Genomic DNA, 9,685 nt, shown 5'->3' with positions numbered 1-9,685 from the left:
CCACAGAGTCACCGCAGTAGACGTTAGATGAGCGCTGTCGCTCTGCGGCACTTGTTTAATAGAACCTGTTTTTTATGTAAATTACAGAAACATCACATGTCCTAAATTGCGTACCAAAATACATTTACAAATGGCAATTGTTCTATTATTTTTTGATATTTTGTCAAGTCAAGATGGTAGTGTCTTGTGTTATCATGTGAAACTATTTCTTGCTGTGTATAATAAAAACACGATCATGCTGCTTTTCACAGTTATTATTTATACCTGATTAACTATCGTAATATGCACATGTGTCTGTCATGTACAATAAATATACATGAATTTGAGTTTTTATACCACTTACTCAGCAGCCATGTAATTACAAATGACTAACTTTCTGTTGTCATTAGTTTTGTCGTAGCTGCAATACGTTTATGTCAACACAATTCTTGTAAAATTAACAATAGTCATACGGATATGATCTCAGTGGCAACATATCAGCCTTAACTTTGCGATTTTCCTGGCAAAGGGCCCCAGGTCATTAACAGAAGGTATTTAAATGGTACTAATCTTAATGGATTTTCAAGTATATTTGTTTATATTATTCTGATGTAGAACTTGCTGCTATAAAATTATGTTTGTTCACTGCCAACTCGAATTTAATTCTTTTGTATGACATGGTGTATCCTACTTCTGCAAAAGGTAGTACAGACCATCTAAAAATATTACAATGTAATATAATATTGTAGTATAGTATATCTGAATTAAACATAGTGTACCCTGATACATGACTACATTCTTGCAGGGCCAGGTTGAAGAAGAGTGCAAGCAAGTCGGATTTGAGAAGCTTTCTATTTTTCGACCAGGGTATATAATTATGTGTAAAATGTTTGCTAATCATACCAGTCATTCATGGCTATAACTGTTATTGCTTCTATGCATTTGTAATGCTCTCGTATTCTGTGATAGTTGGAGCTGCAGCAGGTGCAGGTCAAGTCTTTTTGTTGTCGACAGATGACATCATTGATCTTCTTGTAACACACTTGTATCTTCGCTACATTGCAGGGTACTGCTGGTAGACAGGGAGGAGCGACGAGCAGGAGAGGGTGTGTTTCGTTTCATGTTAAAGCCAGTCGCATGGATGTTTCCAACACTCATCACCACCCCTATAGAGATGGTTGCCGTGGCGATGATAAACAATGTGCAGTCACCAAGCAACCAGAGTGAGGAGTTGCTATGCAACAAGGAAATTCACAATCTTGCCACAGTCAAATAAGATGAAGGGAATGTTCCTTGACCTTACGGTCAATAACAGGAATGAGTAACTCCAGATAGTTATTACTAGTTAAAGGGGGTAAATGTATAGAAGATTGCATGAGCTGGAACCACGAATATAGTAGTAGTAGTATAAACTCGAATATTGGCCTCTAACATTTTAGCATCTAGAACAAAGATAACGAATTCTCATAGAACAAAAATTTGTTCAATAATGGCTCATCCGTCAGGCAGTTGGGTCAAATCGTGGGTATTAAATTGACTACATCACGTATCCAGAGATATCAAGTTTGAGAAATGGTTGAGAGTGAGACTCAGTGTTTGACGGGGTGACACTGACCGAGGGAGCGAAGCGACCAAGGGGGGGAAGGTTGTGGGGGAGGGGGGTTTTCCCCCTCCCACGGTATAAAGCTTTTTTTTTAAATTTGAGGTTTGAAATGGTGCAATTTGGTGCATACCTATGGTATGATTTATTGCCTTTATAAATATAAGTTCTTACTCATTTAGATCTAAACCTAGATAAACGTTAGAACTAGTACTAGAAACTAGTCTAGTAAAAGTGCAAGCTGAGAATTGAAAAGTAAACAAAATACCTCAGTAACCTGCAAAGCCATCATCCACTGATGCAGGCGGGATATTGGATTCCAAGCAGGCAAATAAAATGAGCGTATTAGCGTATTATACGTATACGGCCGGAGCGAGCTAGCTAGCTTGCCGGCCGCGGAGCGGCGCTGTTGATCGGGCCTTAGCCTTCTGATACTAGTATACTGGTATCTGGGACTGAAAATAGAGGGTTTTAATGATTTATTTATTGATTTTGATTTTTGCGTGAGAAATTCAGAGATGAGCGTGACAGCGTGAGAACTGACCAAAATGCGTAAGTCTCACGCTCAATGCGTGAGACTTGCCGTGTCTGCGTATCTCTAGCACCAGCAAATAATATATTTGTGTGTTATTTGTACAAAATAAACCTTGTATTCCCAAAGTCCGGAAGGCTCAAATATGTGTTTTCTTTGACTTATTCAGGAATGTCTTAGCCGTCTTTACAGCATTCCGAGCTTCTTCTCGTTAGCGTGAGGGTGTAGTGAGGGGATGTTGTAGTGTGCTTCAATTCGCACTTGAAGGCAACCCTCTGGAACTCATATGAGATAAATTGGGGGTCACTATGAGTTACCAACTCATCCGGAATGCCATATCTTGCAAAAAGATCATTTAGCTTGTGGATCGCAAATATTGAAGTAGTCTGGCTCAGATTGTCTATCTCAAGCAAATTTGTTAGAAATAGCCAAGGTTACATGGTAGCAGGTGCGTCACCTACGGAGAATAGCGCCTATGGCGAGCACTGAAATTGCGCCCCTGTCCAAACATCTGACACCCATCTTTTAGATAGCTTTACTATAATATACAGGGACGTAGCCAGCTAAACAGTGTGTGTCTGTTGGGGGGGGGGGGTTCTTGGCGCTAGAGCTGTGGACTTTCATAGGATGTGGCAGCAACATAGGATGTGGCAGCAAAGCCGCCCGCGCTAACGCGGCTAAACACGAAGCACCTAAGGGGGTGTCTGGGGGTCCTCCCCTAGACATTTTTTTAAAATGTAATGGCTCCAGGTGCGATTTCCCAGCACTTTGAAATAGTATTTTTGGACATGAACTAATGGTTTTTGAGTAACTTTTCGCCACATAACTGACTTATGGACTCGATTTGTCGAGAAAAATTTGTTTAAATCCTCAAATCTCAATTTAGCTGTCATTGATTTGTAAAATGATTTAAACTAATTTAGTGACGGTCACATTGACCCGGTTTAAACGGTTAATTTTAGGGAAATAAATAAAAACATTACACAGTGCTTAATTAATTATCTCTCACTTTATTCTCACAATACTGCAGGAATCATACATAGACGTGTACTGAATATTTATCCTGTAATTAATGAGTCTTACATTTCTGGGAACTAGTTTTTATTGTGGTTAGAAGCGTAGACAAATACAGATGTTCCAGAACTTTTTTTCTTTTGTACTAATCTTACAGTGTGAAAACTCTGACACTCATATTGTGCGGAGTCTCGTAATCGGACCATTTCGAGATTGAATGTTACATTGTAACAGCGTGCCCGACACAGGCCTCGTGTTGTTTGTTCGTAACTGTCTGCGATCTGTTGACCTTTGCTTTAATTATGCAGAATTTGTCATCCGAACTGGACTTGTGTACGTGCATGTTTGTGTGACTGTCCACTCACTAAAATAATAATATGGCTACTGCACTGTGAATGAATGTGTGTTGCACAATGCTGCGAAGCAATCGATAATGAGGATCGACGAAACTTTTCATTGTTGCTAATTTTGTTAATTTGTCTTGACCACAACTGCCTTGTCGGACTTTAATAGAAACTGCTCAGTGGCGCCCCCTTCAAGTGGTGCCCAGGGCACGTGCCATACCTGCCATACCTTAGTTACGCCACTGCATGGTAGCCCTCAGAAGCTAGCATTAAGAGATCTCTGTTATATTTGCCCACGGCTTGGTTCGTGCATCATGGGAATGCCTGCATGAGTACGTTTTGCTGTAAGTGCCCATTGACTGGCACACATGCTGCATTGCATCACATTTCTTGACGTAATATTTCACCTCTACATTAATTCCTGGCCAGAATAAGTTTCACGCTCTCTCCTCAGACGGCTACTTTCACCCAGGTGTGATGAGTGATTGCGATCAAGCATGTCCCTTCTCATAGCCTTGGGTATCCCAACTCTCTCACCAATAGAAATGAGCTCATAAGCAGTGCTGACCGCATTTCTGTAGTGAAAGTATATTGTAACACACTGAGATAGTTGTTACGGTTTCTCTTGCAATCCTTAAAGATTCTCGTCCTCGTGGTATGCATTGGTTAAACTTTTCTTTCGGCGGTTCTTCACTGGGTAGATGACTGAGCAAGCTCATTTGTTCTGTCTTCGGTTCTTTCTTGTCTCTCCCCGTACCTGGAAAATACGCACGACTCAATATGTTTGCAGTGTACATTTTACTTCCTGGACGATATAATCCGTACAGACTGCAAATTTGATACCACATCAAACTCGTCTGTGCCTGGCGCGCGTCAAATTTTTGCAGTGTGTACACGCTCCCTGCTCCAAATACGCGCTGGCCCGCACCAATTTGGCCCAGCAAATGAAGGAGGGTCAAGCCCGGGAGAACTTTGCCCGTACCAAGTTAGCCCGCTTGTGTGTGTGTGTGTGTGTGTGCGTGCGTGTGTGTGTGTGTGTGTGCGTGCGTGCGTGCGCGTGTGCGTGTGTGTACGCAATGTGGGGCCAGGCGCGGGTCAGATTTCGCAATATGCCTGCGCAGCGCACATAAAAGTAAAGTAGCTGTCTGCGGGGTGACGTAACGAGCTGAAATGAGCATGCACAGTCAATCCGTGCCAATCTGTGGTACGCTTCAGACTTTTGTGTCTGTACGCTACGATTTGACGCGTGCTATGCGCGCGCCAGGCCTGGACTAGTTTAATGTGGGATAAAAATTTTGCAGTCTGTACGGGGTAATAGACTATGTGCGCATCATTTGTTTACAGTCGAATAATCGGCGGCTTGTCATAACACTGGACTTGGAAGTTCCTTATGTGTATTGTTGGAATATTTACAAACAACATTTGGCAGCAAGTATAGCTCATCGGTTTGAGCAGACATTATCTCAGTATCTGTCGGAACTCTGATTGCATATGCGTTTGGCTGACCTTACTGCATAATCGTCAAAGTCAAACTTTCTTGTCGTCAAAGTAGGCCTACCGTAGCATCGGCTTTCCTGTCACCATCTCTTCGATGCGTTTTACTGCTTGTTCGTAGACAACTCGTGAGTTGATAGAGAGGTTCACATATTCTATATCTGCTTCCTTTTCCATGTGTTCTTTGCAATGAATATATTCATGTGCAGAAATATGTTATATAACTTGAATTAGCGTAAGAGTGCATGATCCTGCTTAGTGGGAAGTCGAGTGGATAGATTCACTGTTTTACAACAATTGTTGCTACAATGTAAAAAACACATTTTGAGTTTTATTTTGATTCGCGAACGTTAAACAGTTCACCAAATATAATTGAAATAATGCCTTGTGCAATGTTTTCTTATAAATGTTTTCGAACTGTAAAACAGTACGGTATTTCCTGTGTGTGAGGCACATATAGTATGTCTCTATTTACATATATATATAATATCGATGAATTATTCACTTGCATATTAGAATGCTATAAGTTGAGTAATTACTTAGTTGGAGTAATTATGTTAGGAAGATGTAGTGAGCGTGGTTGCCAAGACTTACCGCATACTGGTTTAGCAACGTGCATTTAGATTGGGCAGCTGTGTGGATTCATACTAATAAGGGAAGCCGGCAGTCTAACAAGCACAAGTCTAGTATATGTCATTATATGTTATTGTATATGATTACTCTTGTATGATTATTGTCTTATTCTGTACTTGTTTTGATTAATAATTATTTATTTCATCTTCGAAGATGTAATTTATTAGTATACTGATGAAGACATAAACCTTGAGATTTTTAAATGTGCTATGTCCCTGAACATCATACAGGGCATATATATATATATATATATATATATATATATATATAGGCATACACACATGTTTCTCGCTTCCCCATATTTATCCATTTCTTTCGGATAGAGAGAAGAGTTGTCAGAGGGATTATTGAGGTCACAGTGTAATAGTAGTATATGCTATGTTTGTAACACCTAGGATGTGACGTTGCTTATCATCGTTACAGTAGCGTGATAGATGTGCTGAAAGTCTGCACGTACATCTAGTCGGTTTATTTGCGTTTGATGTAGATAGACGGAAAGTAGATAGCGGAATGAGTATTATAGAGGAAATGAAGGGCACGGAAAACGTGTCGTAGATGTATCGGTTATAAGAGTCCTGGAGATGTCAATTCACATTAGTAACTTTACATATACGGTATATTTCACAGGTTATTTTTGTTTATATGCATTACTTATTGATATATAACGTTGTTTGCCAGTATGCATTCGTATGTAGTTTCATTAGATAATTAAGAGTAAACATGTAAACAGGAAGTGATACAGAACTTGACAATTTCGATTGTATTTGAAAGACGAGTTTGTTTTCGTGGATAAATTCCATACAATTGAGAGACAAAAATGTAAAGTTGGATGCGTTGTCATCACATCAGGAGTCTATAAATATTGATAGACTCCTGGTCGTATTATATACTGGAAAGCAGCGGGAAAGCCGAAATCACCCGAATGAAATAAAATTACGGCGAAATAGTGACTTGTCTTGTTACGTAGTATCTATCTGTATAAGTTTAGTGCTTGATTGGTCGATAATTTAATAATGCGAAAATATCGGTCCTGTCAACTGCATTTAAAATTGATTGAATTACGTGTAAATAACATTTTATGTGTATAGAAGTGAAAAGAAGATAGATAACTTATAGATGGCAAAAGTGTGGAATATGTGATATAGTATATATATATATATATATAGAGAGAGAGAGAGAGAGAGGGAGATAGATAGACAGACAGACAGGCACGCACGCACGCACGCACACACACACACACACATACATTTGTTATTTTACTGATTGCTATAATATAATTTTATATATTTGAAACGATTATATTATGAAAACGATTTCAGAAAAATCTCATTTCTCCAACTTTTACCCTTAATTGTCCTATAATACGCATAATTATATATATATATATATGGAATTACAGACAATTCCTGGATACGGTTTTTGGAGAATAAGAGCATATGCGGCAGTGCAGTGTCAGTAGTGTTGGAGATCGGTCCAAATTTCATGATCGATCATCGGTTTTACAAAACGACCGATGATCGATTAATCATCGATCATGTTAGATTGCGGCAACGACGCGGTGACGCCGCGTCATCGTCGACACAACCGGTGTATTGCGAAGGAATATTGACATTATTGTATGTGTAGCTAGTATTTAATGGTAAGTAAATTAAGGATACTGTTAGGGTTACGGATGGGTAACACTCTAAAGGGCATTACAACATAACTGCTCATCAAATTCAATCAAACTCATATCCATTACATAAGAGAGATGTCTCTCTATGCTATCGATGAAATTTTTTTATAAAAAATTCATTGCTAATTAAGTGACGGCAAAAATTTTGAATTTATACAAAAAAAATTTATTTTTTATTTTTCAGAAAAAGCAGAGTTGGGACCTAAACTTTTAACCATAAGTTGTTCATAATATGAATAAAAAAAGTCCCTGAATTTTTTTTAAATGCTTTAATTTAGGAAATAAGTTAAAAAGATGTAGGACAATTTAGGATTAGGCTTGATTTTCAGGAAACAAAGTCGCTTAGTTCCTTGAAAATTTACACCGCACCGTGTTTACTATATATATGTGTATATATATATATATGTGTTTACTAGTATATGTGTAAATGTATGTACTTGTGTCAAATTTGGAAATAAAATAATAAAAAATAATAAAAAGTTCGAGTTGTACTCGGTCGTCCGATTTTCTACTCGATTAATCAACTCGGCAGCTCAAACGAGTAATGATCGACGAACTCGATTAATCGGAACACCACTAAGTGTCAATGTGCAGTTTCTAATCAATTACTAAAGCATAGTTAGGTGTGACCCCTCATAAGGCGTCCTACACTGAAAACGTACTGAGATTTTTCTCAATCATATATTCATTCTAATTTACAATGCGTTCATAGATATTGTCCCGACACTTAACAGTAATTCCACTGTAATAACAGTTAAAGTCCACTGTAACAGTAATGGACAACGTAGGTACGTGATGAACGTGGTCACGTAGGTGACAGGAAAGAACGCTAAATGTAGGATATATTAACGTCTAGTACACAAACACGCGGTAATCTGAACGCATAGATAAACATCACCGCACCTCGTAAGCGAAAATCCCACGTTTCGATATGGAGAATCTATTTATTATTTTTATATCTACTACCGACCGTGTGCACGCACGGTTGTAAGGTCAACACGGCGACGATTCAAAGTGCAGTGGTATGCAGAAACGTCCAAGTCATGTCCTTCTGTTGCCAAGTAGCTTCAAGTCAACGGCACGATGGTCGCATCTTCAAGCCAAGATGCAAATGAGGAACGCGCGAATCGCAGTAAGTTCAGTTAAATTGCTCACTCACGCACGGACGTACGTACGGATGAATGTGGAATAGCGGAGATCTGTTTTGCACGTGCGTATGTCTGCCTTAAATAAATAATATTTTGCTAGGAATTTACGGTATAAGTAAAGTTAGTTTAAAGTAAAGACTAACGTACGTTATAAGTATCACATACTGGTAGCTTGACACGGACAATCTTTATATCGTTAATCATATCATTATTGTCTCAATTCCCAACCGAATAAAGACTAGAATCTGGAAGCGAGTTTAAAGCTCTTCTATACCCTCCTGCCTTTCAGTTCACTACCTCAGGCTTCCTTATCATGTAACATAGATCCCAGCAATAAGAGGTTACATGCATACACAAAGAAATACACGCACGCAGAGAGAGAGAGAAAGAGAGAGAGAATGAGAGAGAGAGAGAGAGAGAGAGAGAGAAAAAAAGAGAGAGACGGACGGACGGACAGACAGATGGATGCATGGATGCATGGATGGATGGGTGGATAGATGAATGGGTGGGTGGATGGATGGATGGATGGATGTATGAACGGACGGACGGATGGATGGATGGATGGATCGATATACGGACGGATAGACGAACGGACGGACAGACGAATGTATGGAGAAATGGATAGATGCATGTATGGAAAAGAGTTATAACATCGGGAGTACAAAAAAACAAAATATGTAATTAATGATAACCTATGAGACTAATGAGACTATAAAGTATAGAACCATAATAGAGGGGTTGGGCGGCCGGGTGGCGCAGACATCCCGTTGCCGGAATAGACCGTTTGCCAATCAGCGTTACCCAATTAAGTTTGAGCTAGAAAAATTAATTTATGAGTTTAATATCGTAATGATTATTAATAATTTACTTATATTTTTTGTTATTATAATTAAGTGCAATAATTATAAACATTTGTATTGCTGTATTGTAGTTATTATATGCCTATGTATGTGCTGTATTGTGTTACAAAGCTGTAAGCCTATGCATATGCAAAGTTGTAGGCGTATTATTTTACTATATGGATTATCGAGTAATACTAAATATCATTTAAAATAAGTGATGTAATGCGTTTTTTCAAATTTTCAGTGAAAGCCAAGGATTCAATTTGTTTCGATACTGCGCCTGTGGTGAAGGTTTGATTGTTCGCCATTCAGTTTATCACGTACCAGTTGATTATTATTACCGGATTTTTGCACTTTTTTTTCATAATACACTGCAATAATAATAATATTAATTATTTTTTTATCACTAGTCTCATTACCATTG

At 38.7% G+C, this 9,685-nt stretch overlaps 1 long non-coding RNA gene across 1 annotated transcript; it reads left to right on the top strand.

The window, feature by feature from the left end:
- Positions 1–779: 779 nt before the first annotated feature.
- On the top strand, positions 780–6,546 carry LOC106810553. Its single transcript, XR_001394035.1, has 2 exons — positions 780–846; positions 1,045–6,546. It is a non-coding gene; the product is annotated as an uncharacterized LOC106810553 (long non-coding RNA).
- Positions 6,547–9,685: the final 3,139 nt, after the last annotated feature.

Source organism: Priapulus caudatus, unplaced genomic scaffold (genome assembly GCF_000485595.1).
Source record: "Priapulus caudatus unplaced genomic scaffold, Priapulus_caudatus-5.0.1 Scaffold451, whole genome shotgun sequence".
NCBI lineage: Eukaryota > Metazoa > Priapulida > Priapulimorpha > Priapulimorphida > Priapulidae > Priapulus > Priapulus caudatus.
The sequence above is the reverse complement of the archived record's forward strand: the minus strand, read 5'-3'. Positions and strand labels throughout refer to the sequence as shown.